General features: G+C 55.8%; 1 long non-coding RNA gene across 2 annotated transcripts; it reads left to right on the top strand.

Annotated features, from left to right (window-relative positions):
* The first annotated feature begins 7,362 nt into the window (after nt 1–7,362).
* Nucleotides 7,363–19,455, top strand: LOC135966466 (uncharacterized). 2 transcript variants are annotated; one of them, XR_012420985.1, is made up of 4 exons: nt 7,363–7,463; nt 7,630–7,709; nt 13,097–13,218; nt 16,859–19,455. It is a non-coding gene; the product is annotated as an uncharacterized lncRNA (long non-coding RNA). The 2 variants fall into 2 exon arrangements; XR_010579787.1 differs by lacking the exons at nt 13,097–13,218; nt 16,859–19,455 and adding an exon at nt 8,587–8,985.
* Nucleotides 19,456–27,554: the final 8,099 nt, after the last annotated feature.

The raw sequence follows: 27,554 nt of genomic DNA, 5'->3' as shown, positions 1-27,554 counted from the left end.
TGAATGGGGCCGTATTGGAGAGGGCTCTGCACCTGGACCCTGTGAATGGGGCTGTATTGGAGAGGGTTTTTCACCTGGAACCTGTGAATGGGGCCGTATTGGAGAGGGTTTTTCACCTGGAACCTGTGAATGGGCCGTATTGGAGAGGGTTTTTCACCTGGAACCTGTGAATGGGGCTGTATTGGAGAGGGCTCTGCACCTGGACCCTGTGAATGGGGCCTTATTGGAGAGGGCTCTGCACCTGGACCCTGTGAATGGGGCCATATTGGAGAGGGTTTTGCACCTGGAACCTGTGAATGGGGCTGTACTGGAGAGGGCTTTGCACCTGGAACCTGTGAATGGGGCTGTATTGGAGAGGGTTTTTCACCTGGAACCTGTGAATGGGCCGTATTGGAGAGGGCTCTGCACCTGGAACCTGTGAATGGGCCGTATTGGAGAGGGCTCTGCACCTGGAACCTGTGAATGGGCCGTATTGGACAAGGCTCTGCACCTGGAACCTGTGAATGGGGCCGTATTGGAGAGGGCTCTGCACCTGGAACCTGTGAATGGGGTTGTATTAGAGAAGGTTTTGCACCTGGAACCTGTGAATGGGCCGTATTGGAGAGGGCTCTGCAGCTATCAGTTGAAGGCTTTCCGGATCAGCTTGCCCTGGGTTACCAGGCCAGTGCCCCTGGAGAGGGCCCTGTGAAGACAAAGGTAGATGGGAGGGAGGCACACAAGTCAGGGGTGCCTGGCCGCCACCAGAAGGAAAGAGGCAGGAAGGACCTTCCCCTGCAGCCTTGGGAGGAGCCCTGCCCACGCCTGGGTTTCAGACAGGCGGCCTCCGCCACTGTGAGGATTCCCATGTTTTAAGCCCATCCCCACCTCCCCGCTCTGTGGTGCTTGGCAGCTGGGGAGCGAATGTGCCTTCCTTCCTGTTCAGAGTGTGACTTTTGGCCCCGACGTGCCCCAGACGTGACCGAATCAGCTGTTCACACTGGGAAGCATGAGTGAGCATCCGGGGGTTCTTCTCCATGTTCGTGAGCATGGGTGCTGACGCACAGGATTGCAGGGTAGTGGCAGGGTGAAGGGAGGCCGGGGCGGCTGCCTGGGCTCACAGTGACAGGGCTGCAGCTACCGCTCCCTGAGCCAGCCGAACCTGACAGCCATCCATTTGCACCACCACTGACCACACACTTGATTCCACTCCCCGTGAGCCCTGTGCGTGCCGGGGGCGTTGCACCATGGAGTGAATGCCACACGCTGCCCGCAAGCAGTCACGCAGCTGCCAAGGTGTGGTGCAGGGGCCTGGTGCTGGCCACTGAGGGTCGAAGCCCGTGTGCTGGATACCAGCATGTCCCACATTGAGGCCTCCGAGTCAGGGTCTCTGCAGGACAGTGGGAGGGTTCCGAATGCCAAGATGAGGGTGTCCAGCCTGTGGCCCGTGAGGACCTGTGACGCGGGAAGAAGCATGGTGGAAGTTGTGCTTGGGAGAGACGGGGTGGGCCCAGGGGATGCCCTCCTGGAGGCAGACAACCTCTGTGCCTGGTGTGGAGGGGGACGGCCAGGGAGAGGGGAGTGGGCTCCTGTGGGACCTTTCTCTGCCCACCCACGTGAGGCCAGGGTTGAAAGACAAGCCCCAAGCCCCAGAGGCGACCCAGAGCTTGGTGTCCTGCCTGAGGGAAGTAGGGATCTTCGGGGCAGCAGTGGACATCTGTCCTCCCCTCTACAGGCTGTGGGAGGCCTGGAGCTTAGGCCGCGGCCTTTGAGCAGCCAAGCACAACTTCACAGCCCCGTCTGCCATCCACCGGCCGGGGTCACTGCAGCATGACCCGGGGCTTTCCCTGCATTCATGACACCTTCTTGTGAGACAGCGTGTGCACGAGTCTGTGTGTGTACAAGTCTATGTGTGTGCATGAGTCTATGTGTGTGCATGAATCTGTGTGTGCGTACGTGTGTCAAGGTGTGCATGTGTCAAGGTGTGCATGTGCCAAGGTGTGTGTGTACACATGAACGTATATGTGGATAAACCCATGCCCATATGTGCCGGCCTGTGCATGCACACACACACGCAAGCCACACACTCGCCCCCAGTGACCAGGTGACAGGGAAGGGCTCCCTCATGGCCTCCAGGGCCTGGGCAGGTCCCATACTCGGGGCAGCAACCCATGGGGAGGACATCACGGGTTGCTGCTCCCTCCCAGCTCCAAGGCCTCATTTCGAAGTGGCTCTGGGGACAGAGCCAAAGACCGGTCCGTATCCACCTGACATGCCCTGTTTTTAGAGGCTTCCTTGGGAAGCCTTGGCTGGAGCCGGGGCTTCAGGGAGCGAACTGTGGATGAAGAGGGCTGGACTCCTCCAAGTGGTTCAAGATGTGAGGGGCCGGCCAGGGAGGGGAGCGCCTGGGGCATTTCCTGTGCTCTCTTTGAAGAACTGAAAACAAAGGCAGTGTGTTTTGGGGTGGGAGGGGCATCTGGGCCTGTCTGGCCCCTGCGTTCCAGACGAGGCAGGGCCTGGTGAGGACCTGCGAGGGGCGAGGACCCTGAGTTTGGATGGAGGCAGCTGGGGTCATCGCTGCGGTGGCAGGGGTGGGCCACTTTCCACGGGGGACGACTTCCTGGGCCTGCCGCTGCCTCGGCCTTGCTGCCCGTCTGTCTGGGTCTGTCTGTGGTCTGTCCGAGACCATGCCTGCCCCTCGCCTGCACCACCCTGACCCTGGCAAGGAGGGCTGAACACTTCGTAGGGTCTGCGGGGCCATTATCTATCGTGGAGGCAGGACGGGGCCGCACCCCCATCAAGCCCTTCCCGTAGCTGTCCTCGCGCTCTGCCTTGGGTCAGCCAAGGGTCACGTGCCAGCTGCTGCCAATGACCCCAGGCAGGACCCCAGCTGCCCTCACTGATGGGTGCAGCCTAGGCCCCTGCCCAGATAGGAGGTGCTGTAGGAGGTCCGAGCCCACATGGCGGTCAGGCGGCAGGGTGCAGGGTGCAGGCGCGGAGCCCAGCCAGGGCTGGGACCAGTCATGACCAGCGCGTGCCCTGATGGGCCTGGAGACTGCGCCGGCCTCGCCCTGGCACTGACGGTGGACAGTGGGGAGAGAGGGAGGGGAGGGGTGGACGATCTTAGCCCCTCCCCTTCCTTGCTCACCTGGTAGGAGACACCTGTAGAGAAGACAGAACAGGTGAGGTGGAAACCTGGCTTCTGAATGAAATCTGGCCACCTCTGTGTGCTCATGGCTCCATGTGGCTGGGTCCCAGTAAATTCCAGGCAAACTGCGGAAGTTCAGTTCTCCTTCAGAGGGCACCTCAGGCCAGGGGGTGGCTGCGGGGGCGGCCTGGAGCCGAGAGGGGCCCGGCCTGAGCACCTTTGCCTCCCATCCCCCACCTAGTGCTGGACCCCGGGGGTGCTCATTCCTGGGGCAGCCTCTGCCTCCAGGAGGGGTGTCCAGGAGAGTCCAGGGTGGGCCGCAGATCTCAGAGGTCCCGCCTGCCCTGAGACGGTCCAGGCTTTGGGGCTGCGACTCACACACCCTCGTCTCCCCTGGGCTTGTGAGGCTCTGGGCTATAGGGCTGGGCAGGTGACATCCCAGCACCTGGAGGCAGGCCCTACCCTTCTTTGTATCGGTTGGAGGCACCTGCCTCGGGCCCAGGAGGAGGCTTCCGCCACCAGCAGAGTGAGGTCCCCAGCACATTCCTCTGGGGCAGGGTGGAGGACAGGAGTCCTCAGTCCTGGGGGCAGAGGGGGTACATCCAAGGCCCCAGGCCCTGGGCTGGCCACCTTGGGGTGCCTGCGTCCAGTGTCAGGGAATGTCAGTGAGATCTCCGACCCCCATCCTTTCGTCCTCTCTGGTCTCAGACTCCATCAGGAAACTTCCATGGCCTCTGTCGCTTCAGGAGGAAATCCAGACTCCTCCCCAGTCTGACCCCAAACCTGCCTTGGCGGTGGTTCCTCCCCTGTCAGGCGGCTAAGGTGGCCCGACCCTGCTTGCAGAGTATGTCCAGGCCCCTGTTTAGAACAACCCTGTGTTATCACGTCTGTCTGCGCCGGCCTTGTCTCTGCCGTGCGTGGGGCGAAGGCTCTGGGGCTTGACGGAAACCCAGAGGAGCCGGTCGCATCGAGAGCTGCTGTGCTACCTGCAGTGCTGGACTGTCTGCTGGTGAGCTGTGACCCCCCCACCCCCAGGCTGGAATCCCAGTTGGAGGGGATGCAGGCTCCCCGGGGTATGGATGGGCCCAGGGCCTTTCATTGGAACCTCAAGGTCCAATGGTGTGGACCTTGGTGTGGAACTTCAAGGTCCAATGCCATGGTGTGACGCCTGTGTAAGGAAGAGGTGGCCGCCTCGGCCACAGGGCCCCTGGGACACAGAAAGGGGCTTGGCCCAGGATGGGACTGCTGGGGAGCCGCGGGGTCCAGCGACGCAGGCGTGGATGGCTGTGCAGTCAGGCGGGAGCATTTGGCCGCAGACAGGAGGGGCTGGCCCAGCAGGGAGGGCACAGAGGAGCCCTCGTGTTCCCGGCAAGAGAGAGGCAGATGCTGGTGCTGCCCCTCACCACTGGTGCCTGAGCCCGGCCCGTGCACAGCTCCTGCTCCCTGTGGGATTCTGTGTCCAGGTTGCCATGTGGCTGGTCATCCTTGTCCCTGGGGCCTGGCTCTAGTGTCCCCTGCCAGTCTCCCTATGCCTGCCCCCTAGTTCCTGTACCACTGAGTTTCACAGGCTCCCCTCCCATGCGATGGCCTGTGGGGCTGGAAGACACCCTCCCGTGAATGAGCTGTCCAGGCCACTCCCAGACAGCAGTACTGAGGAAGTGGAGCTGGGGTCAGAAGACCCTGAGACCTGAGCTGGAGCTTCCGCTCAGTCCCCGAGGCCGCAGACCTCAGCTGTCTGTGGGGAAAGGGGAGACTCCCTGGCTCAGCAGCCCCCTGCGTGGTTGTTCAGTGTGGATTCTAGAATGAACTGGAAACTCTGGAAGTCTCAATGCCTGTCCCCACATCCGGTGCAGACTGGAGAGGGGGGGTACTCTCTGATGTTCCCCCTCCGGCACAGCTGCCTTGGCCAGGGCTGCCCAGTGGCCTCAGTGACTGGACTCCCCAGCCAAGGAGAACTGGGATCCCGCCCTCGGTGAGTTCCAGGCACTGCAGTTCAGATCTGTTAAAACATCCACCACTGAACATCAGGATAAAATCTGTCTGTTTACAGGACATCTGCTTCTGACACTTGGCTGCACAGCTGTGTGACCAAATGTTAGACATCTTTGGTTTTCTGTGTGGCAATTTCTAACCTGTAGACGGTGCTGTGGGGGTTTGGACATGTGACCGACCTGGCCATGTGACCTCTGACCAGATGAGGGTCACAGACAGAGAACTGGAGGCCACCTCAGCGTTCCCTGGGAGGGCTGCCATCAGATGGAAACTTCTAGAAGTTCCCCCAGATGCTCAGGATTGTCCTGGACAGTGGAGGGAGGTTCATTTCACCCTCCCAGTGAAGCCTTCGCACAGTCGGTGTTTCTGTAGCCCGTGGGCGCTTTCCTCCCTTGTCCGCCACAGGAGGCCGGCCCAGCTAGGGTAGGCGTTTGGGGCTTCCCTGGGCCAGCAGCTCACGCACAGCCCTCTGCGGGACCAGGTCCTCCCCAGAGAGAGGGATTCAGTACCACTTCTGCCTCAGCTCCCTCCGGACCTCAGGACACAACGCCTTTTCCAGCCTGAGGTCACAGACCCCCAGAACAGAGACTTAGGCCCCAGAGGGGGCAGATACAGAGTGCGGGCCTGGAGGCCCCCAGCACAAGGCCCCACTGCTGCTCACTCGCTCATGTCGGGCACGGCTAGGAGAGTGCAGGGGCGACCAGGTCCTGCAGGACTAGGCAGCTCCAGGTCAGGGGCACCCCAGCTCTGGGCCTTGTCTTTCCGTCTGTCAACCAGGGGCCTGATCTTCCAGCTCCCTCCCTTTCTACGGAAGCAACAGGGCCTGGGCTCTCTGACAGGGCTCCAGGGAGGTGGGGGCGCTGAGCCTCTGGACCAAAGGACCCTTGTTCCTGAGTGGCCTGTCCAGCCATACTGAGGCCCCTGCAGCGCAGCTGCCCATGGCCCACAGGCAGCCTGACCCCACCCGGGGACACCTGGCCCTTCGGGTGCTGTTTCCTGGTGAGGCCACCTCCACCTGCCTGGGGACAGCCAGATGCTGGGGACCCCACATATGCCCTCCTGCCAGCTCCACCCACCAGCGGCTCCTGGGATCTCCCCGGGATGCTTCTCAGGACCCCAGAGCCCCCAGGAGTCTTCCTGAGTGTCCCATGCCACCAGCTGCCCAAGCCGGAATTGGGTGGTGCGCAGGGTCCCCTCCCTCTTGCCACTGTCCCCCTCCCTCCTGCCCAGCCCCAGCTCTGCCCGATTTAACCCCTGTCATGTTTCAGTCTAGTCACCACTCAGCCTCCAGGCTGGCCTTTGCCCCCAGCCCTCCCCAAATGCCAGTGCAGAGCGTCCTGCATCAGGTCACCCCAGGACAGAACCCCGTCTCCGCCAGCCTGACCTCCTGGTCCTTTCTCCCTCCAGCCTGGGGCTTGGGGACCACCCAGAGATCCCTGTGCTTCCCTTTACCTGCCCACTTTCTGCTGCCCATGGCCTGGTAGACACCCATGCCCCTCTTGCGAGGCTCCGGGCAGAGCCACCCTGGGACGCCTTGCTCAGGGCTGGGCTGGCCGAGGGTATGCTTGCTTCCACGTCACAGTTCCCATATCTCTGCTGGGTGGTCTGGAGAGCTGGTCTCTTCTGCGAGTCTCAGTTTCCCCACGTATACGCAGGAGACTGGGGCTGTGGTTTTGCTCAGGGCCAGCCTGCAGGGATCCTGGCTGGGGTCTGGCTGTGGAGGGGCGTACAGGTCTGGCCGCCCTTGCCCGCGGCTTTCCCTGGGTGGAGGGCCCTGCCTGTGGGCTGGGTTAAGGGCTTCAAGGGGAGGGAGGCCAGGGTGGGCCAGGACGCCCTGCTGTAATGGGCTGAGGTCCCACAGGCAGGCAGGGCCCACATGCGGGGTGGGCTGACACTGGGACCTGTAGGGCTCACGCCCTTCCACAGCCTCCCTGGCCTGGCATTGCCTTCTCCCTGTGCCTCATAATGGCTCCTCTTGTGTTTTCAGAACAGGCACAGTGCCTAGGGTCCCAGTGGCTGGAGAGGAGCCCGAATGACCTGAAGTCCCTCTCCAGACCATGCCCCCACTCCACAGCCAGCAGGACGGGGCCGCTGCAGGCCAAAGCTCTCCAGACGAGCCTTCTCCCAGGGAGAGAACTTCTTGGGTCCCTTCCAACTCTGGGACTCTGGGATTGGGGTCATCATGACTCAGCAGCTGGAGATGACTCAGGCACTGTCAGATTGACCGCTGAGCCATTTGGGAGTCCATGACTTGGCTGTTTTAGAAGCCGTGATGCACTGGTCTCCCCCGGCGGGAGTTGGGAACGTGAAGGTTCTGCGAGTCACAGTTTTCAGATACGGCTGAAATGTGAATATCCCGATTGAAGTGTTGAGATGATGATTACGTGTATCTGAGATTTCAAGTGGTGTGTCTGTTTCCAGTGCAGCGGGGCAGCCTAGAAATCTGAGGGGTGATTGTGAGTAACGTTCCTCGTTTCAGCCGCCGCACGTGCATGTGTTTGTTTCTGTTGCAGTGATAACCCAAACGAGCAGCTTAGTGACCAGGACCTGAGGTTTTTAGCACAAACAACAAGAGATTCAAGTAGAAAAGCAGGTAAGAAGCCTGTGCTATTAAGCTGGTATTCCTCTTCTCTCTTTCTCTTTCTTTCTTTCTTTCTTTCTTTCTTTCTTTCTTTCTTTCTTTCTTTCTTTCTTTCTTTCTTTCTTTCTTTCTTTCTTTCTTTTTTCTTTCTTTCTTTCTTTCCTTCCTTTCCTTTCCTTTCCTTTCTTTCTTCCTTTCTTTCTCTCTCTCTCTCTTTCTTTCTTTCTTTCTTTCTCTCTCTTTCTTTCTTTCTCTCTCTCTTTCTTTTCTTTCTTTTTCTTTTCCTTTCCTTTCTTTTCTTTTCTTTTCTTTTCTCCTTCCTTCCTTCCTTCCTTCCTTCCTTCCTTCCTTCCTTCCTTCCTTCCTTCCTTCCTTCCTTCCTTCCTTCCTTCCCTTTTTTGAGGCAAAGTCTCACTCCGTCATACAGGCTGGAGTACGGTGGCATGATCGGGGCTCACTGCAACCTCCACCTCCTGGGTTCAAGCAATTCTCCTGCCTCAGGCTCCCGAGTAGCTGGGATTACAGGCACCTGCCACCACACCTGGCTAATTTTTGTATTTTTAGTAGAGACAGGGTTTTGCCTATTGGCCAGGTTGGTCTTGAACTCCTGACCTCAGGTGATCCACCTGCCTTGGCCTCCCAAAATGCTGAGATAACAGGCGTGAACCACCGCGCCTGGCCTCTTTTCAAACATGTATATTTTCTAGCTCATTTCATAAGGAAGGAAGCCATGACAGCTGACAGCGGGGACCATGGGAGCCTGCAGGCAGCTCAGGACACCACCCCTCCCCAAGAGGGGCCTGCAGGCTGAGTCTAGGCCTGGGGCAGGATGGCGCCTCCAGTGTCTGGTTCATAGGCTTTTTTTTTTTTTTTTCTCTCTTTCCCCCAGAGATGGAGTTTCGCTCTCGTCACTCAGACTGGAGTGCAGTGGCACGATCTCAGCTCACTGCAACCTCCGCCTCTCCTGCCTCAGCCTCCCAAGTAGCTGGAATTAACAAGTGCCCGCCACCACGCCTGGCTAATTTTTTTTTTTTTTTTTAGTGGAGACCAGGTTTCACCACGTTGTCTAGGCTGGTCTCAAACTCCTGACCTCAGGTGATCCACCTGCCTCGGCCTTCCAAAGTGCTGGGATTACAGGTGTGAGCCACCGTGCCTGTGCCCAGCCTCTGTTTTATTTTATTTATTTATATTTTATTAACAGCTTTATTGAGATGTGATTCATATGCCATATAAATCACCCGTTTGAAGCATTCAGTTCAATAACTGCTAAGTGTTCAATTCAATCGCTGCTAAGTGTGTTTGTGGAGTTCTGTGGCCATCACCACTATCTCATTCCAGAACTTTTTCATCACCCCCAAAAGAAACCCCATACTCTACAGTCACACACCCACTAACTACCCCAGCCCCAGGCGATCCCGTCTGCCCTCTGCCTCTGCGGCTTTGCCTGTTCTGTACATTTCACAGAAGCGGAATGTGTAATATGTGGCCGTCTGTGCCTGGCTTCTCTCACTCAGCTTGACGAAGTCATGAGCAGATCGTTCTCAAAGAGGCCCCCGCGGTGCTGTCCAGAGCTCCTCTGCCAGGTCTCTCGTCGGGGCAGGGTCCACGTCGCCCCTCCCCTTGGCTCTGGCTTGGCCTTGTCACCAACATAGGTGGCGGGGCCACGTGGTGCCACCTGCTCCCTGTGCACACCTCTGGGCCCAGCAGGTCCTAGTGGGCAGGCATCTGCTGCGGGGGCTCTGGTGTGGGTGGAAACACTGGGTTCCGCCAGGCTCCTCCTCATCCTTTGCTCCCAACTGCTTCCTCTGTTCCTCAACAGCGCTCAGAGCTCAAGGGAGGGGGCGCTGATGAAGGGTCTCCACCGGTCTTGTCCTCAGGTTTTCTGGTCTATGAGCTCAGGCAAAATGGCCAGACAGGCCCCAGTCCAGCCCAGCCCAGCTTAGGTCAGTCCACTCTAGCTTAGTTCAGCCCAGCCCAGCCCAGTGCAACCCTGTTCACCTCAGTTCAGCCCAGCCAAGCACAGCCCAGCCTACCTCAGCCGAGCCCAGCCCAGCCCAGCCTAGTTCAGCCTGGTTCAGCCCAGTTCAGCCCAGCTCAGCCCAGCCAATCTCAGCCCAGTTCAGCCTAATTCAGCCCAGACCAGCTCAACCCAGCCCCGTTCAGCCCATCTCAGCCTAGTCCAGTCCAGCTCAGCCCAGCCTAGCTCAGCCCAGTTCAGCCCAGCCCTGCTTAGCCCAGCCTAGACCAGACCAGCATAGCCCAGTCCAGCTCAGCTCAGTCCAGCTCAGCTCAGCTCAGCCCAGCTCAGTTCAGCTCAGCGCAGCCCAGCCCAACCCAGTTTGGCCCAGCCCAGCTTAGCCCAGCCCAGCTTATCCCAGCCCACCTCAGCCCAACCCAGCCCAGGTCAGCCTAGTTCAGTCCAGTCCAGTATAGCTCAGCCCAGCCTATTCCAGTCCAGCTCAGCCTAACCCAGTTCAGCCAGCCCAGCTCCAGGTCCATGACTTGTAAAGCAGGATGTGCTTTGTGGGTTCAAGCTTGTGGCATTTGGGGAATCACATATGGGGGCCTCGAGACAGAGCAGAGAGGACTTGCAGGACTGTGCATCTGACGGGATTTGACATAGAGACAACTGTGGAAACCCGAGTGTGGAAGGCGTGACTGCGGGTCTCAGCAGCCACCTGCTGGGCAGATTACACCAGCAGCGCCCCACTGTGGGGCCAGGTGCAGGTCACAGCCAGTGCTGGGATGCCCTGCAAAAAATCCGGGTCGACCACACACCACCGAGGTCAGCGTGTGGTCCCCATGGTTGCTGGTCCCCATGCAACCAGCACGTGGTCCCCATGGTTGCTGGAGGCGGCTCAGGCTCCAGAGCACCGACTATGTGCATTGCTGTCACTCCACGTTCTAAGCCCAAACACCAAAGGTTTTCAACCAGCCACTATGGGAGTGTGTGCGGATGCTGCAGACCAGCCCTGCCCCTTCTGAGAGTCCCTTGTTAAGCAATTACCAGTACACTGCTGATTGGCCGAGTCACTAACATACTAGGGTATTTTGATGTTTCCCTGAGAAGACTCTTTGCCCCACCCCTGTCCATGCTGGGGTACTGGCTGGCACAGGGGAAGGTGGCACGCGGCTGTGGGTGGCAGTGGTGGGTGCCGGGTCCAGTGGTGACTGAGGGCAGTGGTGGGCGCCGGGTCCGGCGGTGACTGAGGGCAGTGATGGGTGCTGGGTCCAGTGGTGACTGAGGGTACTTGTCTTCAGGGACTCACAACTGGGGAGACACCAATAAGCAAAGAAAGGAGAAAGAACAAAAGGAAGATAGGTGGGTTCAGCACATGCTGCCGGGGCTGGGAGGAGCCTCACCCTGATGTTCCAGGCCCAGCAGCCCCAGCCTGTTCCCAGAACACCGTCTGGCAAGGCAGGTCTGACCTTGTCCAGGCCACGCTGTCCACACTCCCTGTGACCCCTGTGGTCTCATGGCCCAGGACCCCACAGCAGTGAGCCCACAGGGGCGAGCCTGGGAAGGATGCTCTGTGTGGATGGGGAGCGGCAGGGGCAGGACTGTGGCCTGGGCTTAGGATGGGGAGCCCCAGGGAGGCTGACTTTCCTGCATTAGAAGGAAATTTGCCTTGAGAAGAAACCTGGGACCGTGACTGAAAGACACAGCTGGGAGGGTCGGAGGCTGGCCAACCGTAGGACTGAGGTCTTGGCCAGCTGCCCAGGGCACCTGGCTTGGTAGGAGGCTGGAGAGGCACTGGAGCCTGCTGAGGATGTCCGGCCCTCATGCTCTCTGGCTGCCTTGGGTGCACCCCCTGCCACGTGCAGACTTCTCAGCACCCCTCAAGCCTGCCCAACTCCGTCCGCCACATGTGCTCTCAGAGAGCGGGCGGTGGGCAAGACCACGCAGGGGTCATTGGGTGTAAAACAGATTGATCCTGAGCTGTGGCTCATCTCTGTGAGCACCAGAGCGTGGAGCTAAAAGATGGCTTCAACTTCGGAGGACAAAGTTTACTTCCAATATCTCACTTTACGGGGGCTATGAGCTGTGAGTTTAAGAGCCAAGACCAGCGTGCTAAAAATCATCCAAGTTGTTTCATTCTCTTACCTCCAAGAAACCGGTCAGAATATGCGGGTATTGGAATCTGACACATGCAGCTCCCAGGCAGATGGGATCCTTCAAGGTGGTTTAGACGTGTCCTCTGGGCTGGCAGCAAAGTACTTCTGGGCTCCACTGTTTACCACCTTAGCTGTGGAACACAGCGGAGCCTGCAGCATCTGGGCTGGCATTGGACTTCAGAGGGTGCACGTGCGGTTTTTGTGGGCAGTTTTTCTCAGTGGCCTTTTTATTGAAGAATAATATACATACGGAAAGGTTCCCAAATCATAAATGTATGGCTTGATGCATTTTAAAAAGTGGACACACCCTGAAACTTCCATCCAGACAAAGAGATGCAGTGTTTGCAGCACCCCCTCTCGTAGGCCCCTCAGAGGGAACCGCTGTTCTGACTTTCATGACCATGCATGAGGTTTGCCTGGGTTTGAACTTTACATACATGAGATCGTAAGCTGTGGACGCTTTAGTGTCTGGCTTATTTTGCTCAAGTTGTATTTGTGAGATTCATCTAGATCATTGTGGGCAGAAATTATTTCTTTCTCCATGGCTGTCTTCGATGGTCTGAGTACACTTCTTTTAAAAAAAATTTAATTTAATTTTAAGTTCCCGTATCCATGTGCAGGATGTGCAGGTTTGTTACACAGGTAAATGTGTGCCATGGTGGTTTGCTGCACCCATCAGCCCATCACCCAGATATTAAACCCAGCACACATTTGCTATCTATCCTGCTCAAGGGCCTGTCTCGCCTCACGCATGAACAGCGTTGCTCTTTTGCATAGTTCAGGGCTGTAGGGCATAGTGCCGCCCCATGTTCAGGCACACGTCTGGCGGTGAGCATAGGCAGGCATTTCGCAGGATATGCGCAGTTTCCAGTTGGGAAGATACTGCTGGGCAGCGTCCCCCACTTCCTGCACCCGGGCACTCTCTTGCCCAGAACGCACCCATCTCCCTGGCTCTGAGTCGGTGACAGCCCTTGGTACCATCTGTCCTTTCAGCTTCTGCCGTCCTGGTGGTCACTGTGGCTTCTGATTTGCATTGCTATGAGGATTAATGTCGAGCACTTTTATTCTGTGTTTACTTACCTTTTCTAATCCTTTGCCCATTAAGAAAAATGAGTTGTCTTTTGTTTTCTCATTGATTTGTAGGAGTTCTTTATATATTCTGGACACAAACTTTTGCTTGGATACATGCTGTGTTAGTCAGGGTTTTCCAGAGAACCAAGAGGATAAATGTATCCACATATAAAAAGATATATTTATCCAACATATGTGTATTTATTTATTAGGAGGGACTGGCTGACATGATTGATGAGGGAGGCAGAGAAGTCCCACCATCTGCTGTCAAAAAGCTGAGACCCAGGACAGCCAGTGGTGTCATTTAGTTCAGACCCGAAGGCTTGAGAACCAGGTGAGTTATGGTATTGATCTCAACCTGATAGCAAAAGGCCAATGTCCCAGTTCAAGCAGAACGGCAAAAAGCAAAAGAGGTGGGTTCCTCCTTCCTCTGCCTTTTGTTGGATTCAGGTCTTCAGTGGATGGGGTGATGTCTCCCACACTGGGGAGGGCCTCCTACTTTACCGAGTCTGCCGATTCAAACGCTGATCTCATCCAGAAACACCCTCACACACACACCCAGGAACACTTAGTCCAGTTGACACATAAATCCAACCGTCACGCAGGCATTGCGAATATCTATTCACAGTTTCTGGCTTAGTTTTAATTCTCTTAACAATGTCCCTTGATAAACAGGCATTCTTAATTTTAACAAAGTCCAAAGTTTCCACCTTTCCATTAGTCTTCAGAAAAATAAGTAGCATTTAACAATTCTATTTTCTATTTATGTTACTGGTATATTGGGATATAATGTTTCATGCTAACCACATGTCTAGTGTCTTGCTAAATTCTCATGTTACTTGTAATAATTCAGCTGTAGATTCTTTTGGATTTTCTACATGCACAGTTATGTTACCTGTAACTAATTACAATTTCATTTCTTTATTTCCAGTCCCATACTTTTGCTTTCCTTTCCTACCTTCCCATCCTGGCCTGGGCCTCCACCACCACGTTTAACAGAAATGAAAATAGCAAAAACTCTTGTCTCATTCCTAACATCAGAGGAAAACTTTTGACATTTTACCAGGAAGTGTGTTGGCCGTAGGCTTTTTAATGATACTCTCTGTATCATATTAAGAAAGTTATTTTCTCAGACTTTTACTCTAGCCTGGGTGATAGAGCGAGACTCCATCTTACAAAAAATAATAATAATTTAAAAAGTTATTTTCTCAGACTTTTCATCCTGAAGAGTGTTGAATGTTATCAATGCTTTTCCTGAATTACTGAGATTATTACATGATTTTTCTTTTTTATTCCTTTAATGTAGTGCATTACATTTGTTGATTTTCAAATATTAAACTAGCTCTTTATTTTTGTAATGAACCCAATTTGGTTGTGATGTTTTATCTACTTTATATATTTCTGGATTTAGTTTTCTAATATTTTGATGAGAGTTTTGTGCCTATGTTCACAAGAGAGATTAACCTATGATATTCACTTTTTTATAGTTTTCTTCTCATGTTTTGGGATGAATTAATAATGGTCTCAGAAAATGAATTGGGGAGTGTATTAGTCCGTTTTCACACTGCTATAATGAAATACCTGAGACTGGGTAATTTATAAAGGAAAGAGGTTTGATTGACTCACAGTTCCACATGGCTGGGGAGGCCTCTGCAAACTGACAATCATGGCGGAAGGGGAAGAGGCACATCTTACATGGTGGCAGGCGAGAGGGAGTGAAGGGGGAAGAGACTCTTACAAAACTACCAGCTCTCATGAGAACGCCCTCACTAGCATGCGAACAGCATGGGGAGAAACTGCCCCCATAATCCAATCGCCTCCCGCCAGGTTCCTCCCTCAACACCTGGGGATTACAATTTACGATGAGATTTGAGTGAGGACACAAAGCCAAACCATAACAGGGGATATTTCTTTTTTTCCTGTTTTCTGGAATAATTTTATAAGATTTGTGTTAGTTCATCTTTAAATATTTGAAAATATTTATCTTAAGTGTTCTGGGCCTAGAGATTTTTTTGTGGAAATGTTTAAATTAATGATTCAATTAATTTATTTATTATGCATAGGACTACTTACATACTCTATTCTTGTGTCTCTTTTGTTATATTTGTTTTTCTAAGAATGTGTCCATTTCATTGGACTCATTGAATTATTTGGCAGAAAGTCGTTTGTCAAACTTCATAATATTTGTAATGTCTATGGGATCTTCAGTGGTAATCCCTTCTTAATCTCTACTATTGCCAACATGTGCCATATTATTTTGTGTGTGCGTGCGTGTGTGTGTGTGTGTGTGTGTGTGTGTGTGTGTGTTTGAGATGGAGTTTTGCTCTTGTCACCCAGGCTGGAGTGCAGTAGCATGGTCTCAGCTCACTGCAACCTCTGCTTCCCAGGTTCAAGTGATTCTCCTGCCTCAACCTCCCAAGTAGCTGGGATCACAGGCGCCCGCCACCACACCTGGCTAATTTTTGTACTTTTAGTAGAGATGAGGTTTCACCATGTTGTCCAGGCTGGTCTTGAACTCCTGACCTCAGGTGATCCACCCACCTCAGCCTCCCCAAAGTGCTGGGATTACAAGCATGAGCCACCGTGCCCAGCCTATTTTGTGCTTTTTTTTTTATTAGTCTTGGGCAGACAATATTATTAATCTGTACAAAACCCCACTTTTCTATTGACATTTGTTTTATTAATTATGTTCTGCTTTCATCCCTATTAGTTCCCTCTTTCTATTTTCTTTGGGTTTACTTTGTTCCTCTTTTTCTAATGTCCTTACAGGGCTATACTTAGACTGTTGTTCCAACTTTTTTCTTTCTAAGCAAACATTTCACTCTAAGCAGTTTTAACTGGATCCTACAAGTTTGATAGGTTACATTTTCATGATCATTCAGTTTAAAGATTTTCTAATTTCCATTTATGGTTCATCTTTGACCCATGGGTTATGCAGAGGTACATTGCTTAATTTCTAAACATTTGGGAGATTTTCTAGTTGCTTTTATCAGCATCCATTTCCAGCTAAATTCTACTGTAGTCTGAGAGCATTTTCTGGATTACTACAGTCCTTTGAAATGTGTTGGAACCAGCTCCTCGGCCCAGCACAGTGTCAGTTTTGGTCACCACGCGGGCTTAAACAGGAGTGTGTGTTAGCAGAGGGACCACTCGCAGGAGGGTTATGAGGAGGGAGCATGCCAGGCCATGCGCCTGGAGTGTGAGGAACAGGGAAAGGGTGTGAACCCTGAGGTCAGATAATGTGGAACCTTGCAGGTCAGTGCTTTAACTTCTACTCTAAGAGGGATTGGCATCTGCTGTGGAGCCCGAATAAAAGTTGACATGATGTGACCTCAGGTTTACCAAGGCCACCTTGGCTTCTGTGTTGGGGGCGGAGCTTGGGGGCCATGTGAGATGGTGGTGGTGATTTGAGCTGTGGATGACAGACCTGTTCCAATTGTGGAAACTTTCAGGGGTGGAGCCAGGAGCGTTTTCTAAGAAATTAGAATTGGAGTAATAAAGAAATAGAGGAGCCAAATGATCTAGAAATTATCTAAATTCCATTTAAATAAACACCTAAGCGATGACCTTTCTTCTTTAAAAAATTTTAACATTGTCACCCAAAATGTAATTTTTACAACTTCTACTTTTGGGGGGAATAGTTTGAAGCATGTTTTAAAAATTTTAGAGATAAAATATACAAGATAAAAGTGCCTTGATAAAAAATGTGCAGCTTAACAGAAAATCATACGGTGGACTCCTATGTGGCCACCACCGGGTCCTGACTCACAGTTTCAACAGCACACAGGTGCGCCCCACCCTTTCTTAATCCCAGAGGGACCCACATCCTAACTTTTGTATTAAAATTATAATGATTAGAAAACAAGGAAGAAACAAAATAACTTTTTCAATATGATTTCATTTATATAAAGTGATTTTTTTGAATTTATTGAGATGTTTGGTGTGAATGACTAGAGGGTTAATTTCTTTTTCAGAGATGGGGTCTTGCTCTGTCAACCAGGCTGGAGTGCGGTGGCACTATCATGGCTCACTGTAGCCTCAAACTCCAGAGCTTAAGACATCCTCCTGGCCGGGCGCGGTGGCTCAAGCCTGTAATCCCAGCACTTTGGGAGGCCGAGACGGGCGGATCACGAGGTCAGGAGATCGAGACCATCCTGGCTAACACAATGAAACCCCGTCTCCACTAAAAATACAAAAAAATTAGCCGGGCGTGGTGGCGGCGCCTGTAGTCCCAGCTACTCGGGAGGCTGAGGCAGGAGAATGGCGGGAACCCGGGAGACGGAGCTTGCAGTGAGCCGAGATCACGCCACTGCACTCCAGCCTGGGCGACAGAGCGAGACTCTGCCTCAAAAAAAAAAAAAAAAAAAAAAAAAAAGACATCCTCCTGCCTCGGCTTCCCAGAGTGGTGGGATTACAGGCGTGAGCCACAATGCCTGGCCAATGGTTAATTTTTTAAAAGCACATGGATGTTGGAAAAGGTGTATCCACTGCTTGCCGAGCACAAAGTATATTATACAGTTGAACTACATATATGACATCATGAAGTTTTACAGGATTGTATGCATATTTTAAATTTTATTGAGGATAAAATTAAAAATATAATAAAATCATCTCTATCTTTGTGTGCCTGAACGGGTTTAACTGGACAAACTCAGGTGCAGGGAGTCTACTGTGCTTTACCTGAATCAAACGTAGTTTCCGGGTGTGGAAAACATGCCTGTCAGCCACCCCTATGCCTGTCAGCCACCCCTAGGCGCCATCTCCAGCCTGTCTGCTCACTTGAAGCCCTGAAGTTCCCTTGTTGCCTGGAACACCTGTGGTGCTTTCCATCCATGTGGCAGGTGTGGACACAGGCTGGGTGCTGGGCGGCTCGGCTGGGAATCTCCGTGTTCCCCAGGAGAGGCTAGGACATCTGCCTGTGAATGTCCTTCCTCCCTGAGCTTCCCAAGGGGATGGGGCCGGGGATGGGGGCCATGGCTTCTCCTATCTCCTAGGCCCACTTGAAGCCTGACCCCTCCCCAGGGCTGGCTGTTTAGGCCTGCACTCCCCAAGAGGGTCCCTCTCTCTGCCCCTGCAGCGGGACCCCTGCTTCTCAGCCTCCTGGGGTCTTGAGAGCCAGGGCTGGACTCTCCTCGGGGAACGAATAGATGGAAGGGACTCACATCACGTGGCATACTTTTCCTAACTTTCTAATTCCCATCTGCTAAGTTTTGGCCTTTCTGATCTTCCAGAGAAGAAACACATGTCAGCTTTCCCCACTATTAATCTGTTTCTCCAAGATTAATCATGCCTCCCCACCCCTGCTGCTTTTTGAGACAGGGTCTCACTGTGCCGCCCAGGCTGGAGTGCAGTGACGCAGACATAGCTCACTGCAGCCTCGACCTCCCCGGCTCAAACCATCCTCCCATCTTAGCTTCCCGAATAGCTGGGACCACAGGCACGTACCACCGTGCCCAGCTAATTTTTTGATTTTTTGTGGGGATGGAGTCTCACTATGTTGCTCAGGCTGGTCTCAACTCCTGGGCTCTAGCACTCTTCTCGCCCCGGCTGTCCAAAGTGCTGGAGCTGTAGGCGTGAGCCACCATGCCTGGCTCTATTCCCTCTTTTTAAATAGTTCCCTTATGTAATTGTTGGTGCAAAGTCATTGGGGGGAGTTTATGCATTTTCTGGTGTTTTTCGAAGCACTGTGCTCATCTTTTGACCCCTTTCTCACCCTCAAACCAGGTGAGGTCCTGCCCCGTTGCCCCCTGGGTGAACGGCTTGCCCTGGGATGTGTTTTTTCTCCAGTTCTGTGGAGGTTGAATCCTGATGCTGCTGACCCAGGTGGGAAAGAGATCGATGGTCCCAGCTTCCTGCCCAAGCCTGCAGCTCTGCCCCCAGAGACTCTGTGCTTCTGGCCCTCCCCTGTCATATGGGGGTTCTGGGTGGCCCCTGGAGAGGACGCTGCCCCTGCTGGCCCCTCCTAGGCTCTGCTGTCCCCACAGCCCCTCCGGTGCCCACTCACCATCCAGCACCCAGACTGCCCGGAAGCAGCAGCTGGCAGGGAGGAGGTGTGGGGAGGGGCGCCCTGTGGCTGGCCAGGTGTGCCAGCCAGGCCATGGCAGAGGGGGCTGGTGGGCTTCTGTGAAGTGGTTTTCCCGGAGCTTCTGGCTCCCAGGCGTGCTTAGGTGTTTGGTCCGGCTCTGTCGCCCTGTAATTAGTTTTGGTCCTCCCAGGCTCCGGCTCCCGTCTGCCTCCTTTGTCTCCTGATAGGAAGTGTCTGTTCATGTCTTCATGGATGTCCGAGGACAGGACTGGAAGAGGCGGCTGGGCTGCAGGGCAGGCAGCATTTTGACCTGAAGCTCTCTGAGCAGGCTGATCACTCAGGCGGGCCGCTCACTGCACACCTTGGAGAGTGAGGCCCATGGGGGTCCCAGGTGGGGCGCCTTCCCCTCCCTCCCCAGGCTGAGGCTGAAACGGGGCTCCTGGGCTGCTGCTGCCCACGGTCCCCAGTCCTGACTTTCCTGGGCCTTTCTTGGCACTGCCAAGTTAGCTCCCACGAGGGAGGGCTGGTGAGGACCTGGCTGCAGTCAGCACTTCCTAAACTGACCTTGCGCTCTGGAGCCCCGGACATACACACCTTCCTCCCGGGGGCCCCCTGCCCGTGTGGTAAGGACGGAGGCTCTCAAAGGGGACAGAAAAATCATCCCTTCACACTCCTGGACACGGAGGCCAGTGGGAGCTGCTGGCACAGCCCTTTCTAAGGAGGGATGCGGCGTCGTGTTGCTGCACGCAGGCCAGGATGGCCCTGAGATGCCTCTATGGGCACCGCTCTCTAGCGAAACCTCTCCAGCCTGCCCGCCTGCTGCACTCCTACTCCGAGATGCGGTCCCCCAGTGATGTCCCCGGCAGCCCTCCTGCTGCACCAGGGGGATGCTCTGTTCCATGTGGTGGAATCCCAAAGGCCGGGCTGTTCCCAACACCCTGTTCTCTCCACACTGAGGTACGGGCCAGCATATCTGGTAAGTGGTCCTTACATGTTTTAGGGAAGGAAAAGTCCCAAGACCTTGAAAAAGACAAGTCACAGAATAAAAAACAGTATTCTAACGTATGTAACTGATAGGGCTTGGAATCTAAAAAAAGTAAAGAGTACTGGCAAATCAATGACAAAAAACCAGGCAACTGCATAGAAGAGCAGTCAGGGCACTGGGACAGGTGGTTGGCAGAGAGGAGACCCAAACAGTTATAAGATGTGTGCGTAGGGAGCAGCCTCATGGTAACCAGGGAGACGCACATCAGGACTGCAGTGGGTCTCCTCTGCACTGTCTCCTGGTTGGCAGGGGCTAAATGCTGACAGTACTGTGTTGATGAGGCTGGAGAGAAATAGGGCTTTTCATACCCCGAGTGGAAGTCAGTAAAGTCACTTTGGGAACTGGTTGAACAACGCCTGGTCAACCTGAAGATGCGGATTCCCTGACTCAGCAGCTTCGCCCTGGACATATGCAACCTGTGGAAATCGAGGCACGTGTGAAGGCAGCACGATGTACACACACAGGAGGTCATGGCAGCCTTGCTCCTAGTAGCTGGAAGTCAGAAACAGCCCATGTGGTGTCAGGAGAGTGGGGAAGTGCCTCGCATAGCGATGGAGGTGAGGAGGAGCTCGTTGTTCATCCGTAAACGGTGCCCATGCTGTCTGCGGGCCCCACTGCCCGCGCGTGCCATGCGACTGGGCCAGGCAACTTCTCGACACCCAGGCTGGGGAGGGCTTTGCAGCAGCTTGAATCCAAAGAGCGGCGGGGAAACTGAGTCATCATTCCGTAGCAGCTGAGGGCGTGAGCATGCAGACTCAGTGCCCGGTGACTCTGAGTTTCAGCAGAACAGCCTCATTCAGCGAGTGTGGTGAAGGGTAGTTTGCCGGCTCTGTGTGACTGTTGGCATTTCGTTTGCAAACACCCGGCTTTGTGTTGCAGTATGCTTTAGTGTGAGGAGCAGGATTTCAGTCCACCCCAAGCACAGCACAAGTCCTATTTTCCCCTTAAAGGCCCCCAGAGGAGCTGCTTCAGGGTTTGCTCTCTGGGGCGGAGCTGGGGTCACCGAGGAGGGGAAGCCCAAACCTAGAAAGTGGATGGCTCTTGGAGTGTCCCAGGGACTGCTGGGCCTTAGACAGGAGGGACGTGGCTGTGGTATCCTGAGGCCACTGGGCCGGCACGGGGCTGGACGCTCTGTCCTCGTCCTGACCGAGGTGGCTGCCACCAGACCCTCCTCAGGGCCAGCGTCCAGGAATCTGGGCACTTCCTCTCCTGAGACCCTGGCCCCACCCCGAGGTCCAGGGATTCCGGAACAGTGTCCTCTGAGTGTCCGAGGGCGGACTTGCCAGACGGATTCCTGCACTGGGGCTGGGAGGCGTTCCGAGTGCGGCTCTCCCTCAAATGACAGCCTGTGATAGCGAGGCTGGCTGCATCATTCCCCAGGAATTCCCCTTGGAACGCATGCTGGCCCCAGGCTGCTCCAGGCCGCAGGCTGGCATCAGATGACCTCGGCCCAGGCCTCCTCCCCATCCTCCTTCTCTGGTCCCTTAAGGAGGGGAGGATACTTCTTCCTGAGGGCCGCATCTCCCACACAGGCACCAGAAGCTCAGAAGCTCAGCTTGGTGACATCACTGGGGCCTGGCCATCCCTGAACTCATCCCTGCTGAGTGGGAAAGGGCAAGGGCCTCACAGTCATGTCCGCCTCTAAGCTGGGAGCCTTGGGAACCCCCAGGCCTGAGTCACAATGAGACCAGAAAGGCCAGGCAGGGTCAGCATGCCCAGTTTGCCCCGGTACCCCAGTCCACCTGGGTCCAGGGGTTGGAGAGGAGGCCAGGCAGGGTCAGCACATCCAGCTAGTCTGGTACCCGGGTTCACTGGGGTCCAGGGGTTGGAGAGGAGGCCAGGCAGGGTCAGCACATCCAGCTAGTCTGGTACCCGGGTTCACTGGGGTCCAGGGGTTGGAGGGGAGGCCAGGCAGGGTCAGTACATCCAGCTAGCCCTGGTACCTGGGTACTTCTCACTCTCCCTCCTAGGAGCCTCAGCCTGGGCTGCTTCCCAGACCCCTGTTTTCGATTTCCCCATCTTTGTTCCAGCACCCCAGGGGCCCAGTTAGAGTCTGAGAATGAGTTCTGTCCATCGAAGGGGCCACCACCCATGCATGTAAGAAATGGTGCAGGCTCTGAGTGCTGTGTTCCGGATTGTCACAGAGGCCATGCACCCCAGCACCCATGTCCTGGTCCCCACAGCGCCTGTGCAGGTGTGGGCTCAGGCTGGTGGGCTTTGGTCTAAGGACCCTGGAAAACCCACAGGTCCAGAGACCTGAGCAGAGTGGTTGGCGGTAAAGGCATCAGGGAAGCAGGTGCAGACCCCTGCGGGTCCCCAAGACTGGGTCCACTGAGGCTGATGGGCTGGGACCTGCATTGGCCTGGAAGACCTGAGCTGAGGAAAGAAGGGAGGCCTGTCCATGGGGAGTGTCACGGACTGAATGTTTGTGCTGCCCCGAAATTCTTTAGACAGGGTCTCCCTCTGCTGTCCAGGCTGGAGTACAGTGGCGCGATCATGGCTCATTGCAGCCTCAAACTCCTGGGTTCCAGCAATCCTCCCACCTCAGCCTCCCGGAGCTCTGGGATCACAGGTGGGAGCCAGCACGCCCAGCTCCCGAATTCTTCTGTTGAAATCCAGCCCCAATATGACGGTATCAGGAGGTGGGGCTTTGGGCAGTGATGTGGTCACGAAGGTGCAGCTGTCATGAATGGGTCCCAGGCCCTTGTAAGAAGAGGCCGAGGGCTCTCTCCCCCTCTTTCTGCTGCTTTAAGGACAGAATGAGAAGTCAGAAATCCACAACTCAGAGGACAGCCCTCCCCAGACCCCGACCAGTTTGGCACCTGATCTCTGGCCTCTGGCCTCGGCGCGGTGAGAAATAAACTCTGATGTTTACCAGCCACGCAGTTCACGGGGTTTCCCTTACAGCAGCCCCAACAGGAGTGGCCCTGGCGGCCCCCACAGCCCACCCACCGCATCCCACCCTCCATGGCCCTGCCCTCCGTGCTCTGTCCTTCCCCAGGCCCCTCCCCCGCACCACAGCCCTGCTCCCTCCGTGCTCTGCTCGTCCTCCACACCCACTCCCCTAACCACAGCTCTGCCCTCCTCTATGCCCCTTCACCCCTACCACAGTCCTGCCCCCTCCACACCCTGCTCCCTCCATGGCCCGGCCCTCCTCCACATCTTGCCCTCCATGACCTCCCCTCCTCCACACCCCTGCCCCTCAACTACAGCCCTGTCCTCCTCCGTGCCCTTTTCCCCGTCTACAGCTCTGCCCCTCCGTGCCCTGCCCCTCTGCCACGCCCCTCCCCCACCACAGCCTACCCTCGTTGCCCCCTCTTCCCACCTCTCCCACATCCCTCTCCCACCTGCCCTTCTCAGGGACATGAAATTTCCTCTGCAAGAAACCTCTGTGGGGCTTCACCAGGCATCTGCCCTACCCAGGCCTCAGGGTGGGTGCGCCTGGGACTTCAAAGGCCCAAGGAGGGCCCCAAACTGGCTCCTGCCCAGGCCCGGAGCACAGAGCCTCCTTGTTCCCAGCCCAGGCCCTCCCCTAGTCCAGGCACACAGCGGTCTGGAGGAAACCCTCTGGTGGCCAGCCCAGGGGACCCCCATGCCCCAGCACCCCCACCGCGACCACTTCTGGGCTCCTCTGGGGTCCTGCAAGCCTGGCCCTGCCCAGGACCCTCTCAGACTGGTGCTGGGCCAGTATTCAAGGGTGGGTGAAGGGCAGAAAAGGGCACTCCTCTTATTCCTGAGGCAGTCATGGCTGCAGCAAGTTCCAGAAGCTTCTGCAGAGACCACCTGGTGAAGTCTCAGGAGACCTGGAGAGGCAGCCACCAACTTAGCCTGGAAACCCAGCTCAGACTGGCAGAGAGGCCAGCCCCAGCTTGGGGGCCCAGGACAGTGGGGAAGACCTTGGCCAGCCCCAGGCACAGTGGGCATCATCAGGACCGGACGCCAGGCTCCACTGCCCTCCAAAGTCTCAGAAACAGTGGCGAGCTGTCCAGGGCCCACCACACCCGAGCCCACCTCACCCTCCCTGCTCTCCTGCCTCCTGTCCTTCAACTCATCGGCCTGCTCTGGCCTCATTGTGTCCCCAACGGGATGGCTCCTAGAGCTCCAGGGCACCCACCACTCAAGGCCAGTAGTGCCATGCCTCTGTGTCTCCCTCTGTCTGCGTCTGCCTCCTCTCTGCCCCTAGGCAGCCCGCAGGGCCCCTTCCAGGGGAAGGTTGGATCCCAAGCAAGGGAGGGAGCGCCTGTCTCTGCTCACCCCCCCGACAGGCTTAACATCAGAACAAAATTCAGGGTCCCCACGTGTGGCCATCCTCTGATCCCCTCAGCGGTGGCCGCACCAATCTCCTAGCTGTCCTTGGACCCCGAGCTGACCGCTGCTGCCCTGGGCCTTTGCCCCTGCTGCTGGCCTGTCGGGAGCGCCTCCCCTGGCACATGTGGCTTCCTTGCCTGCTTCTTATCCCTGGAAAGGCTGTGGCCTCCCAGAGGCCCTCCCTGGTCTGGAACCACCTTCCAAATGTCCCCCAAATGTCCCCCACGGCATTTGGCTGAGCTGCAGGAATTTACTGTCTGTCCCCTAAGAGCTGTTTCTGATGCCAGGTCCCAGAAGATGCTTGTCCACAGCTCCATCCCTTCCAGGGCAAGCCCCTCACCCTCTGTCAGCCATGGTGGGGTTTGGGGGCTGCAGGGAATACCCAGGGTCCTGTGGATGGTCCACGTGGCCCTGAAGCCTTCGCGGAGGAAACGTGAATTGCATCAGGAATGAAATGAAACATCGTCACCCACTTCGTTTTTCTTTTTTTGAGACAGGCTCTCACCCTGTCGCCCAGGCTGGAGTGCAGTGGTGCGATCTCGGCTCACTGCAACCTGTGCCTCCCGGATTCAATTCCTTCTCTTGCCTCAGCCTCCTGAGTAGCTGGAATTACAGGCACACACCACCACGCCTGGCTAATTTTTGTATTTTTGGTAGAGAAGGGGTTTCACCATGTTGGCCAGGCTGGTCTCAAACTTCTGACCTCGAGTGATCTGCCCGCTTTGGCCTCTCAAAGTGCTGGGATTACAGGCGTGAGCCACTGTGCCCGGCCCACCCACTTCATTTTTCAATTGGATGTAGCAAATCTCTCCTTCAATTGGATGTAGCCCAGTGTTGGGGCCACAGGGATACTGACTCCAGGAGAGCAAGGGTCTCCGCCTCGCGTAGGTGGGGGCCACACTGTCGTTCCCCAACCCGTTGGGTAAATCTCCAGGGACACTCAATGGGGAGACAGCACCCCCCCAGCTTGCAAAGTGGCCCAGGCCTTGAGGGGCGTGGCTGTCCAGGGTCCATGGACAAGCCAGGGAGAGAAGCACAGCAGCCTCCAGGCACCCAAGGGCCCTTCTAGGGCCTCAGGAGGAGCTGGGCTTTCTGCATGTGGGTGGCCCAGGGGCCTGTTACAGGCCCATCCCGCTGAGGGCAGCATTATGGGTAGAGGCCCAGCAGGTGCGGCCACAGACAGCTGGGCCTTCCAGGGATGCCTGTGGCGTGAAGTCAGCTGCCCATCCCTGGCCACTGGCCGCACCCCAGGCTATTTTTGGATCCTGCAGCTCAGAGCCCTGCCTTGCTGCTCCCTCCCCTGGAGCTCCTGGAAGTCTGGTCAGGAGTGTGGACAATGCCCCTCTTGTCATACATCTGCCCCTTCCCCAGAGTCCCCCCCCGCCCCCGGCAGGGCCACTCTCCTCCCCCAGACACAGCTGGTCCTGGCGGGACTGGGGTGGGCTGCCTGGCTGAGAGGAGGCTGGCCTTGGACTGGGACCCTGGGATCACGGCAAAGCTGGAGACTCAGGGAGTCCAGGAGGTGAGAGGCTGCCAAGGTTGTCCTGGGCCATGTCTGTGTCAGCTGTCCCTCCAGGATAAGTGATCCTGGGCAAGACACACCCCTCTCTGGCAGAGAGGGCTCTATAAGGTTTTCCCAGGGTCCTCCTCCCTCAAGTCCTCCCATGTGCTGAGGCCGGCCCTGAGGTTATTGGTCAGGGACTCCAGGCCTTGCTGCTCAGAAAAGCATACTCTGTGTCCCTCGCCCTGCCCAGTGCACATGCAGGGCTGCTGAAAGAACGGAGAAGGTTTCCTTTACTCCTGCCTTCATTCTTTGGACAGATATTAAAACCTGTTGTGTCCAGGCCCTGACTGGGTACAGTGTTGGCAAATCAGGTCTGGTCCCAACTTAAAACAGGTGGCCTTGACCTTGGAGCAGGCAGCCCTGACTTGCAGCATGTGGCCCTGGCCTTGAGGCGTGTGGCCCCGTGACCTTGGATAGGGTGGCCCTGACCTTGGATGAGGTATCCCTGACTTTGGATAGGGTGGCCCTGACCTGGAGGCATGTGGCCCCTGACCTTGGAGTGGGTACCCCTGACCTTGGAGCAGGTGGCCCTGACCTGGAGGCATGCAGCTCTCTGCAGAACCAGATGTGGGCGGGGTGGGCCATAGTCACTCGGGGCTTGGGGACGGCTGCTCTTTGTTGGGCTGAGTGTAGGGAGGTGGGTTCCCAGCTTCAGGACCAGGTGAATGGGGGATGCAAGCGTGGGTGGGGCAGGTGAGGCAGGAGGGGCAGGTGGGGACAGGTCAGATGGCCCTTAGCATCACGGCAGTGGGACCCGCTGTGGCGTTCTGAGCCGACACGAGACAGAAGCTGCCTTCAGGAAGTTTGGTCGCACAGACAAGGGTCAGGAGACTTGACTTTGTGCAGATGAGGTGGCCTGAGGGCATTTAGCAGCTGCTGGAAAGGAGGTGTGGGAGGGCTCATTAGGGAGACATTTAACCCCCACATGGTTGATCAACCATGGGCCACCTGTGCCTGGACCCTACCTGTCAGAGACGCCTGAGTGGCCCCACGTTCCAGCCTCGGTCCAGGAGACACCTGGCTCCAGGAGTTGGCCCCAAGACAGTGCTGAGAGCAGCTCAGACTCTGCCCGGAGTGGCCTGACCCTGGGCACAAGGTGATGGGCCTTGCCAGGCAGGGAGCTGGGGAGCAGCCAGGGTTGCCTGTGCCCAGCCTGTTGTGCAATGTTGTGGGGGACAGAGAATGCTCGCTGCAGGGGAAACAGGCCTGTCCTCTCGCGCCCCCAGGCTCTGCTCTGGGTGCCCCTGAGCTCACCCTGATCCCAGGCTCTGCCCTGGGCACCTCTGAGCTCACCCCACCCCTTCCAGGCTCTGCCTGTCTTGACTGTTTGTCCTGGTGTAACAAAATTACCACACACCCGGTGGTGTAGAAACAACAGAAATTTATTTCTCACAGTTTGGAAGTTGCGAAGTCCGAGATGGATGAAGGTGCTGGAAGGTTGTGTCTGGTGAGGGCCGCTTTCCATAGACGGTGCCTTCTCGCTGGATGCTCCCCCTGTGGAAGGGGTGGCCTCTTTTCTAAGGGCACCAGTCCCGTTCCCGGGCCTCCACTCTCACGACCTAATCACCTCCTGAAGTCCTCACCTCTGAATACGATTGCACTGGGGGATAGGTCAGCAGGTGCATTTTGGGGGGATACACACATTTAGACCAAGCACGTCCAACCCAAGGCCGGGGGCCCCACGTGGCCCAGGACGGCTTTGAATTCGACCCAACACAAGTTCATACA

This window comes from Macaca fascicularis, chromosome 12 (genome assembly GCF_037993035.2).
Source record: "Macaca fascicularis isolate 582-1 chromosome 12, T2T-MFA8v1.1".
In the NCBI taxonomy this organism is placed as follows: Eukaryota; Metazoa; Chordata; class Mammalia; order Primates; family Cercopithecidae; genus Macaca; species Macaca fascicularis.
This window is presented reverse-complemented; position numbering and strand designations above follow the sequence as displayed.